Source organism: Lissotriton vulgaris, chromosome 4_2, assembly GCF_964263255.1.
Source record: "Lissotriton vulgaris chromosome 4_2, aLisVul1.2, whole genome shotgun sequence".
Classification (NCBI taxonomy): Eukaryota; Metazoa; Chordata; class Amphibia; order Caudata; family Salamandridae; genus Lissotriton; species Lissotriton vulgaris.
Genome location: NC_141692.1, coordinates 17,262,965 through 17,275,085, shown reverse-complemented (window position 1 = coordinate 17,275,085; position 12,121 = coordinate 17,262,965).

Genomic DNA, 12,121 nt, shown 5'->3' with positions numbered 1-12,121 from the left:
CAGTGACGGGACAGGAGAAGTGACGGGGCAGGAGAAGTGACAGGGCAGGAGAAGTGACGGGGCAGGAGATGTGACCAGGCAAGAGAAGTGACTGGGCAGGAGAAGTGAAGGGGCAGGAGAGATGATGGGGCAGGAGAGGTGACAGGGCAGGCGAGGTGATGGGGCGGGAGAAGTGACAGGGCAGGAGTGGTGATTAGGCATGAGCAGGAGCGGTAACCGGACGGGAGCAATGAACGGGGCAGGAGCAGTGAATGGGGCAGGAGCAGTGCATGGGGCAGGAGCAGTGAATGGGGCAGGAGCAGTGAATGGGGCAGGAGCAGTGATCGGGCAGGAGTGCTGACCGTGCAGGAGTGCTGAGCTAGCAGGAGTGGTGATTAGGCATGAGCAGGAGCGGTAACCGGGCGGGAGCAATGAAAGGACAGGAGCAGTGAACGGGGCAGGAGCAGTGAACGGGGCAGGAGCGGTGAACGAGGCAGGAGTGCTGAATGAGGCAGGAGTGGTGAACGAGGCAGGAACAGTGAACTTCAGGAGCAGTGAACGTCAGCAGCAGTGAACAGGCAGGAGCGGTGACAGGGCAGGAGAAGTGACACGACAGGAGCAGTGACAGGGCAGGAGCAGTGACGGGGCAGGAGCAGTGAAGGGGCAGGAGAAGTGTCGGGGCAGGAGAGGTGACGGGCAGGAGTGGTGAATGGGTAGGATTGGTGAGTGGGTAGGAGCAGTGAATGGGTAGGAGCGGTGAATGGGTAGGAGCGGTGGAAGGGGCAGGAGTGGTGGATGGGGCAGGAGCAGTGGACGGGGCAGGAACAGTGGACAGGGCAGGAGTGGCGGACGGGGCAGGAGCGGTAGACAGGGCAGGAGCGGTAGACGGGGCAGGAGTGGTGACGGGGCAGGCGCAGTGACGGGGCAGGAGTGGTGATGGGGCAGGAGCTGTGACGGGGCAGGAGAGGTGACGGGGCAGGAGAAGTGACCGGGCAGGAGAAGTGACGGGGCAGGAGAAGTGACCGGGCAGGAGAAGTGATGGGGCAGGAGAAGTGATGGGGTAGGAGAAGTGACGGGGCAGGAGAAGTGACAGGCGAGAGCAGTGTTTAGGCATGAGCAAGAGTGGTGAATAGGTAGGAGCTGTGAAAGGGCAGGAGCGGTGAACGGGCAGGAGTGGCGACCGGGCTGGGGAAATGACAGGGAAGGAGCGGTGAAGGGATAGGAAAAGTGACTTGTACCTATGTTCCCTGCCTATTTATTTATATACTATTGCATGACATCCACTGACGTGAATTTTGACCTCCTGTCCTGAATTTTTACACTCACTATCCTGAATTTGCGCCCATCCCATTGTTCCTGCTAATATTTTGCACACTTTACATAAACCTGTATTCCCTAAGAGTATTTGCTTTTTTCTGAAATAAACATGTTTATCCATTGTTTGAATTAAATACCGTTATAAGCTGTAACTGGTCCGTGAAATGCTAAAAGTACAAAAAATTGGTATGTTTTGCGATTTCTAGCCACATCACTGACTCCTCCCACTGATCCAATCTTCGGTTATTCCCGCCCCCTGATTCTCCACCCACAGTTCCTCTACTTTTTATTCTCCACTTCGACCACTGTGTATATTTGACAAACACAAAAGGTTAACAATCCCTTGCTTTCCTGATTTCACTTCTTATGGGTATGTAACATGACCAATGTCTTGGCATACTCAGCTGGGATGTGTCCCTGAGGAATTACCAGGGCTGAGATTAACTCAAAATTTCCATTCATCACTTTTTTGTGGTCTTCATTGGGATGACCTAAGCGTGATGGGTATGCCCAGACATGGATCCCGTGCTCACAGTGCCACTGGAATTTCGCTACACTTGACTGAAGGGATGTCTGACTATACAACAAGGGCCAAAATATCTGATCTTTAAGCGGCAAAGTCATGAATATGGAGAATCTATTGGAAAACGATTGGCTGTTCGACTGCGAATAAAGGAATTGGCTCAAAATATTCAGGCATTGAGGGACTCGAATGGGGTGTTGCACTCTGATCCTCATCAGATTCTTTTAATTTTCCACAGTTTTACTCTTATTTGTATACTCAGCAGGGGATATCGGAGGGGGATCAGAGACTGATCTTTGAAGAGGGCTTGAAACAACTAGATTCCAGTCTTGTGGAGCAATTGGATAACCCGATCTCTATGAAATGTTGAAAGCATTACAGTTGGCACAGCTAGGATACCCTCCGAAATCTTGGTCAGATGCTACGATAGCAGTATTTTGTAAGAAGGGTAAATCTCCAGATTTAGTAGGATCATGTCGCCCATTTTCTTTATTGAATAGCGATAATAAAATGTACTCTAAAATCTTGGCCAATCGGTTGGCTAAAGGTATAACACCTCCGGTCTCATGAAATCAACATGGTTTTATTCCGGAACGGGGTACGGCGGACCATGTGAATAAAGTAATAACACTGTTTGATATTGCAGGGACAGAAAAAAGGGATCTAGCGCTGATCTTACTGGGTGCAGAGAAAACGTTTGATCGCGTCCAAGGGGATTATATGTGGTGACTGATGGATAAAACTGGGTTTGGTAAGAAATTAATTGTAGCATTACAGGCGCTATATACGGCTCCTACGGCTTAGATATCGGTAATGGGAATGCTATCGGATGCTGTGAGCATAACCAGAGGAACTCGGCAGGGGTGCCCTTGCTCCACTCTTTTGTTTGCCTTATATATTAATCCTTTTATAGAACAACTGTCTTATAATGCATCTATTCCTCCATTTCGGGTTTTTGACTATTGTTTCTCTGTTTTTGCTTATGCAGCCGATATAGCGGTAGTCACAGAGAATCCTTCTCTTGCGATTATAGAGATAGAGCGCTTAGCTAAAGAATTTGGTAGGACTACGGGCTATAAACTTAATGAGTTAAAAATGCAAATTTTATGCTCTGCTAGTGTATTATGGCAGGATGGGCGGGTTGTGAAACAGGTGACCTACTTGGGGATACAAATCCAAGCTTTTATGTCTGAACTTATGGATGTTAATTGGAAGTTGCTTGCCCATAAAGTTAAAGCTTCTTTGGACAGGTGGGATCAATTGTATTTTACAATTATTGGACGCTGTAATATTGGTAAAATGAATGTACTTCCTAAGGTCCTTTACCTATTCCGGTCAATACCCTTGGAAATATCCAAGTCGAGATTACAGCACTTACAATCAATCTGTGGGAAATGTATATGGAGCCCGTGGAGACCTAGACGGGCGATGAGACTCATGACTTTGCCTTTTGATAGGCGGGGCTTGGCTGTACCTGATTTTTTACTTTACTTTGTTACATGCTTTCTTTTGAAAATGCGGGTGTTAATTACGGGGGAGACTGCTGCTAATAGTGCTACTGCTCCAACAATTTTTGAAATCTTACTAGGCCCAATTGCAAAACAGTATTTATTTATAGAACTGGATGGTAGTTACTTTAAACGAACACAATTTAAAGTCTTGATCAGTGCATTTAAAGTGTGGAAATTGACTTTTAAATCGAATGTAATGGGGAAGAGCTCATATTATACTCCTTTTAATGCATGTAGGGTCTTACCAGGAATATTTGGGGATAATATCTTGCAAAATTGGAAGAGGAAGGGGGTTAGATATTTAGGTGATTTGTATTCTGATACTGGGATATGTAAATCATTTGATGAATTAACTACTCAATTTGGCTTTCCCAAAACTCATCTTTTAAAATGTTTGCAAATTAGAGATTTTTTAGTTCATACTGATGTTGATATGCGATCTAATGCTGTGGTAGAAGGGATTAGAAGGCAGGTTAAAATTGGAGCCTAATATCAATTGTTGCTTGTGGACAGGCCAGATGATCTTGAAAAATGTAGGTCTAAATGGTCTGCAGCGCTGGGAGAAACAGATATTGTGATTGAAGCTCTTCTTGTGATGTCTAGAGAAACACTAATGTCAGCAAATTTGAAAGCTCAATTTTTTAGGACCTTATTTGATTTATATTATACCCCTGCACGGATGGCTAAATGGGGGGGTGGGTACGACGGGAAATGCTTTTGATGCGGGGAAGACAACGCGGACAGCGTTCATATTTTTTTAGATGCAACAAACTGAATAGATTCATTGCAGATATGGAAAAGTTGTTGTCCTTGGCTATAAACCTACCTCTGATCATCACTCCTGCTATGATGTTATTGGGGAAGATTACCACAAATAGTTTTACGAATGGCTTGCATCAATATATATATATATATTTTTTTCAATGACGGTAACCCGCCTGTGTATTGCAGCGGAATGGTTGCAGGAAAAGCCGCCGGCATTTGAGCTCTGGCGAGCCAAAATGTATAATTTATATAAACTAGAATGGAGCTTATTCTCGGTTAAAGGTCCTAGGAAGCGACTGATGGGTATAACTATATGGGGAGCTTTTCAGGTTTATCATGATGGTCAACTTTAGACACTACGGTACAGAGTTAAGTGATTAGACATGTGGAGCAATATACTCGAATATCGCCAATTGTACTCTTGTGTGCAAGTTCAGGTTACATAAAGTTCAGACTGTTTTGTAACTTTAGAGTCCCCTTTCTATTTTGACTAACTTGGCCATTCAAATAGAGAAGCAACGTCAAATTGTGCCATGAGCGTACTTCATGTACACCACGGGTGTACTTTGTGTAACACGGAAGTCGGTTGAAGTCCCTTGGGCACGGTGAGTCACTGTCGGCATTCACATCCTTTTAATCAGACTGGACGGCTTTTGGCTGAGGTTGACGGGCGGTTTTCTTTTTGCTCCACAGAGCACCGACCGTTCAGATTGTTTTAACTACCTTGTGGCTGTTTTGGAACTTTGTTCGCTCTCACGGGTAAGAACAGTGGTAATTTACATTGCTGGGCTTGTTTTTATCCTACGATTAACGCTGCGGTCATAATCAGAGGTGCTTTTGTCATTTTAGCTTTACAAACTTTTCACGCCTTGGTATTCAAGCGAGATCAATTTGGGGTAAGCTACTGACGTATATTTGCAAGCACACATTTAGGTTGGGTTGCGTTTGAAGGAGTCACTTTATATATTGTTTCATATGGCACATTAAGTCACAGAGAGTATAGTTTGTGTTTGTACCTGGTGATTGGTCTTTTACCATTTTTTCTTCTTTTTCTTTAACCCTTGAATTCCCCCGAGTGCAAATCCTATTAACATTTTTTGTCATGACATTTAACAAGTTGCTCATTGAACATTCATTTTGACTTTTGTTGTAGCTCTGGACAGAAGACATGAAGATACAAACACTGATTATCATTCTTTGTTATATGCCCCTGATAAAGGGTTTAGTATTAACCCGAAATGCACTGGGATTGATGTTCTTGTTTTTGATTTTGTAAATAGGCAACAAATTGTTTCTTGTTGGCTGATGTCAAATCAATGAATAACATTTATGATTTACATAAATACAGTTTGAACTCATGAGAGTGACATCTACTGAGTATTGAGTTGTGTATTGCATTGTTTCTTAAAACGATTCTTGTTCATTAGGTTTCATGCAAATATTTTTGGATGTATGCAATTAAAGTGTGTTTACTTTTGTAGAGACATCATTGTCTTCAGCTGTGCTTCACGTAGGTTGTGGTTTTCCACAGCCTTGTTTTATTATTGAAGCAGTCTTTCACAGCTAGAGTTATAGGTACAGATCGGGATTGGCTGACTGATTTCTATGGTGCCCAATGTGAAATAAATAATCTCCCTAGAAGATCACTGACTGGGCGGACCCCATACGCAATGCTCTTTGGCAATAAAATGTTTGTGCCAGACATTGATGGTCTAGATGTTGTGGCAGCAGTTGTAACATTTGACGTAGACCATTGTACTCTGTTGCAGGATCTACAATAGACATGTGATACTCTTGCAACATCTCAGTGGCTCTCGTCCAACGACACTGCAGTGCTGATTCCTATCTCCACTGATTTCCGAAAGTGGGTGACCTAGTCCAGGAAAAGAAAGAGAAGAAAAAAATAATTGGGTCCATCCTACCGTGCACTGGTGCCAGTACTTGCATTGAAGGGTACTCGTACAATAAGTTTACCGCTGTTGCCTGGTCGCAAGGAGAAATGTTACATTTCTATTGAAAATGTCAAACTACACCAGTTGGCCGGTACTGAACAATGTGCTTAGGACCATCCCGTGGAGAGATGTTTCCCTTACTGCTATGTCATCCCCATAAAGTCCTGTGCAACAAGTATGGGAAGTGGAAACCTCGATTGATGTGTTGCCAGTTTTATGGTCAACGTCTCCAGTTGCCCAGCCTGAATATGCCTCTCCACCACTGGATCTTTCTGTGGATGTTCCAGAAGTAACACTCCAGTCATTCAATAATCCTGATCAGTACTGATTGTTCCACCTGGGCACTAGCGACTATTACATGGACAGAGATGCCTAGCAGTTTTTTTTAAACTTGTGCGATCCGGCCTTGTTACATCTTTTCAGACAATATTGGTGTAATACCCGCCTTTATCCATTCTATATTTTCCAGCGCCTTTGGTGGCTTGCCTCTGATCCTTTTGCTAGCTGATGCCTCTCACAACTATAAGTGTCACTGTTGGGATCACTTTCTGTTATGCCTATTTTACTTGCATTCAACCTGTTTTCTGGTGCCAAACATGCACTTGTACCTAGGCATTGGATGTATGCCTCTCAAATGCATCTCAACCTGGCTCGGATTATGAACTGTTGAAGGGTCCTTTGTTGGCTCATGACCAAGACTGTTCCGGTGATGACCGAATAATGCTTGCTGCTGTGAATGGAGTATTGGGTTGCGGGAATACCTGTGAGGCTGCACTGCACCTCTTGCAACAAAGTTTCATCAAATACAATGCAAGCTGCCCGGATATGCTCCTGGTAGCCATTGATTATGACCAGCATGTATGTTCCTTCGATTTGCTAAACTGGTTGGCATCCCAGTTCGCTTTCACCGACAATGATTACATTTTGGAACGGCTAGTCTACCAAGGATCCAACAAGTTGATGCAGTTTTCAGGCACGCCATGAGCAGCTATTAATTCTCTAAAGTGCCATTACTCATTTGCTATCTTTCCACCCTATGATTGCACTGTGGTTCTGCTTATCCTTTGTGGTTTAGTTTCACTATATGCTACAACCTGGCCAGGGGGAGGGTGTTACATGGTCGCTAGGCGCACTGTTGACATCTTCAAGTTAGCATGATCTTTTGCACATGTTACTAGAAGCTTTCTGTTTATGCAAGACTCTGTTTATGTCTTTCACATGAGGACTGTCTGCTGCAAGTGTTCTCTGCTTATCCCTGGAGTTTAGTCTGAACATTGTAGGCAAGATCAATCAACAATGCCCCTTGTTATTCTGTACTGGTCAGGCCCTAGCACATAGACAAAACATACCTCTGCAACTGCTGTTGCAAAAAGTGGTACTTTTGATATTACGGTAATGCGGGTTTTACACAGACACACTTGAAGGGGGACCTGTCCAGAGAGAAGAGCAAGACGCACCTGTGATGTAGAGATACAATCTAAGGCCGGGTATGGGGTCTGCTGACAAAGCACAGAGATCTTCTATTATATAATAATACTTATTCTGTCCATGGGGAGGGAGCATAGGTACTGTAGTCCTGTCTCCATTATCTATGTGTAATGACATCTCACTTTGTAATATATATACACTTGCTGTGATGCTGACAATATTTGTATTATGCATTTTTATGCTAGTGGTGGCACCTATTCTGCATTTTAGAGCACTTTAGCTGAAATAAATATTTTAAACTATTTCAGTGACTCAATCAGATCTTATTGTTTACTGGTACGAGAGTGTGCGCAAAAGGGAGTGTCTTGTTACAGCGATTTCTGAGAGATCTGGGAGTGTTGTGTTCTGGGCTGTCTAATCATGTGTTTCTCCTTTTGTGAGTAGGAGAACGAGTGAGACACTATAGCTAGGCGGTCCAGAGCTCATGGGTACTAAGGAGGTAGGAAAGCTTAAACCTTATACTCTGACGTCCCATAATCCTGTACATAGTTATGTGTATGTGCAGAATCTCTGCAAAAGCTGTCACAAGCTGTCGTCCCTAAAATATGTAAGGCCTCAAAAGTTAGACCTTTTCTAAAAAAAACACTGCTGACCCAAATCTCCCAGCAAACTACTGCCCTATCTCACTCCTTCCCTACTTTGGGAAGATGCCCGAGTCGCTGGTCAATAGACAGCTTGTCACTTACCTAGAAAGCCACGGTCTTCTGGACTCATCACAGTCCGGCTTAAGAGGCGCACACAGCACTGAAACACCCTTGGTAGAAGTCAACGACAACATCAGGCTAGCGTTGGACAGCGGTAAATCATCTATTCTCATCCTGCGAGACCTATCGGCTGCCTTTGACACTATCTCCCACAGAATTATAGATATAAGACTCTGAGAGATTGGTGTCAGAGGGAAAGCCCTTAAATGGCTGAGAACCTATCTAACTGACCGAGTCACCTGTAAGGATGGGAGTACCTCAGGGGCCTATTCTGAACCCGACACTCTTTAATCTTTACCTAACTCAGTGAGCAGAGGTGATCAAATCCTACGGCTTTGACGTTGTGTCATCTGCTGATGATACTCAGGCCCTGATCACCCTCGGCACAGACCCCACTGACACAAAAATACGTTTTAAAAATTGTATGACCCACATTGATAAATGGATAAACTCAAACCATCTTCAATTAAATGGAGGAAAGACTGAAATAGTCCTCTTTGGCAAAGCCCACGAATGCTGGTCCAGTGACTGGTGGCCCCAAGCTCTCGGGCCTTTCCCAGAGCCAAAACAATCTATTCGGAACTTAGGTATCCATATAGACAATACATTGTCTATGAAAGATCAGGTCAATCATTTAGTCGGTTCCTGTTTCGGCATCATGGGGAATCCATGTAAAGTTTTTAAATGGCTCCCGACCATAGCTAGGAAATCATTAGTCCAAGGCCTGATCATAAATCGCATGGATTATGGCAATGCTCTGTTGTCCTTTGTAAATGAATATCTCTCAAACCAGGCTCCTAGTCCTGCAGAACACGGCTGCTAGACTGGTGTTGAATCTTCCTCCGAGATCCCCCTCGTTCTCAAAGTTAAGACTTCACCACTAGCTCCCTATCAGAAAACGAACTTGGTTTAAGATTCTCTGCCTAACTCATAAAAATATTTATGGAAATGTTCCTGGAAGAAGAAATTCAGCTGGTATTGCCCATGCAGGGCTCTAAGATCCAGCAACACATTTCTTTTAAATTCTATTAAATCTGTGAAACCAGATTGGGGGGGGGGGGGGAGATCTTTTTCCTTCCTCGCGCCCGCTTTCTGGAATAAACTGCCCCTATACTTGCATACCATCTCAAGTCATAATCATTTTTGCGGGGAGCTAAAAACTTGGCTGTTTGACTCCTAACGGCTCTGCTTAAATTAACATCTGAGCTTTTTTGCAAGCGCCATGAGACTTTCGGGTGATATGATTGCGCTGAATAAATATTCCTGATTTGATTTGATTTGAAAAGTTTAGAATGTTCTACCCTCAGTGGATGGAATACTCTAATAGCCTTATAGGCCTTCTGCCTTGGGCTATAATGGTTGTTAAAGGCCCTCATCTTCAGTATAGGTATTTGGCTGTGGCTCGGGCCTTTAAAAACTGGAATAGCCCATTGCAGCGGGTGGCAATGCTATATCACATCTATAAAGCAAAGAATAATAAGGCATGCACAGCCATGCCCTATGCGCAGCCCTCCATAGAATGAAAACACACCTTTCACCTATTCCTGAAATGAGCATAACGGGATACACTATTTTAACAAGGGTTACACTCATTCAGTGACTTGAATAGCTTATTAGAGAGTCACCCATAGATTATAGGCTCTACAGCGATGTATAATGTATGATAAGTTTCATGAACTTATGTGAATAAATATCCGTACTTTATAAATATCCAGTTTATATGATATTTGTAGCAAGCGCTACATGCGAACTCCTTAATGTTCGTATGTGAACATAAATCCACAGGTGAATCATTTATTGTAAGGAGAAGGTTTTGTTTTCACAAGAGGCCTTTGAATGAAACCATTACCTGCTGAAACGTGTCTATAACTCACTCTAGCTGCGCTCCGTCTCTACTGGGTTTGAATGAAGTACTGCTTTCACTTCCACCGTCACTGGTAGCGAAGGAGCGCACCTTTTAACTTTTCACACTTTTTTCTACACTGTTTCCAGGGGCGGCTCCTCTGCGTTGGCGGTAGAGCATTGCCCCACTGTTTTCTTGCAGTGCGAGAAGCGGAAACATAAAATGATAGTCACTTGGAGTTATTTCCATTATATCTTTGCGTGGCGGGCCGGCAGTGGGAGGGGCTGCTCTGCTCTTCGAGCAGGGGAGGAGTGGTGTGCCCACTCCTCAGTGTGAAGACTGTTTGCGGGCACTCTCGGTCCGCCCAAACCAGTCAGGCGCACTTTGCCCTCCTCCATCACTGCTGCAATGCAGCCTGCATGGAGAACATGCCCAGACCATAAGCCCCTGGCTGGGCGCCGTCCGACCAATCAGAACGCTGCATGCAGCATTTGGATTGGCTTAGGGGAGGGAGCCAGGCTGCCTGCTTCCTGTTCCCGTCAGAGGCAGGAGAGCAGGAGCCAAGTTACTCAGGACCTGGCCTCAAGGTTTTGTACTTAAAACACCCCCACACGACCTCCCTGCGTGACCCACCCACGTGACCCCCCCCTGTGACTACCTCCCCCCTGCCCTCCCCTCACGGCGAGGCATGCCGGCCGCAACTGACCGTTTCTATGTCATACCTGTACACATGACATAAAGACAATACATGATGTATATGTTTATGGACCCTTTCTTACCCTTCTTTTTTTTGAGTGATGAAACGGTTTATAGAGTAATTTGAAGAGCCGTAGTCTGGATGATGCCATCAATGATGTCATTACACGTCATGAGTGACGGATTATGTGAGGTCATAAGCATGGTGAGGCGAACACTGTACTCGTGTCAGCATAGTAAAATCCGGTAAATGGTTAAACATTAGTTGTATAATATTTCTAAACCTGACTATAAAGTCAGTTTCACCTTAGTTTGAATTCTGTGAATTTCTAGAATTGTGTTTTACGTAAGCTAAAATGTAATTACGTTACCTAACTATAAAATAATTTTAACTTCTGGATTTTGTAAATGTGCAAGGGAGAATTAGCTGCGCAAAAACACGTTTGTGAGATTGGCAATAACCAGTCAGTGGAACCAACGAAAACTCAGTAGAATCCTTTGCAGAGAAGGTGGATCCAAGTCGAACCTTTGTGCCCGGTGCCCATGTGCCCTGTACCTGCTGGGAAAGGTCTGATGGGCGAGAGGCAGGGGCCTGGCACCGGACATGACGAGCAGGAAGTACTGTGGAGCCACTTGGCACCCGAGTCCTCACGGCTGAGGCGCATGCGCACTGGGTGTAGGGCCTGGAGAATTCCAGGCGTGGCCCCCTCTACTCACACAACCCCCCCCCCCCCCCCCTCCCTGGGGGCTGCTCACACTGGGCAGGAGGTGACACCACCCACAGTGTATTAATGTTCATGATGCTGTGAGCCCCCCCACATCACTCAGGTGCATCACTGCAAGGGCCCTGCCAGGGCTATGCTCCTGGGCCCCCTAACCAACAGTCCTTTGCGCTTCACCCTGGGCCCGTCCTCCCTGCGAGGGCAGTGACCGACACTCGTTATTACCCCCCCCCCCGCCCCCCTAGGCTGGAGCCCGGGGACATGTGCACAGAGGGACGCGTGCCAGTAACCATAGCAACCGAGGGACCGGGGAGAAGAAGCTTGCATTAATGACAGGCCTGGGCCGCTCTTTCTTTGATAAAGGAAAGTGAAAGTATGAGTGGAACGGCGTTCCCTCCTCAGGGTCCTATTGTTGATTGTGTTCCTCACCTGCTTCGCGTGTCTGGCTGTTTTTTGTGTTTAGTGGTAGTGACAGAGACGAATAAATTAGTATCTTTGGATCATTGTGAGATGCGATCTTGCCGTGGGTCAGAGTTTAATGGAACACGTGAACAATAGAGTGAAAACAAATTACGGGTGTGTTTTGTGAACGAGTGTTGCCAAGAGCTGCATTGACACAAC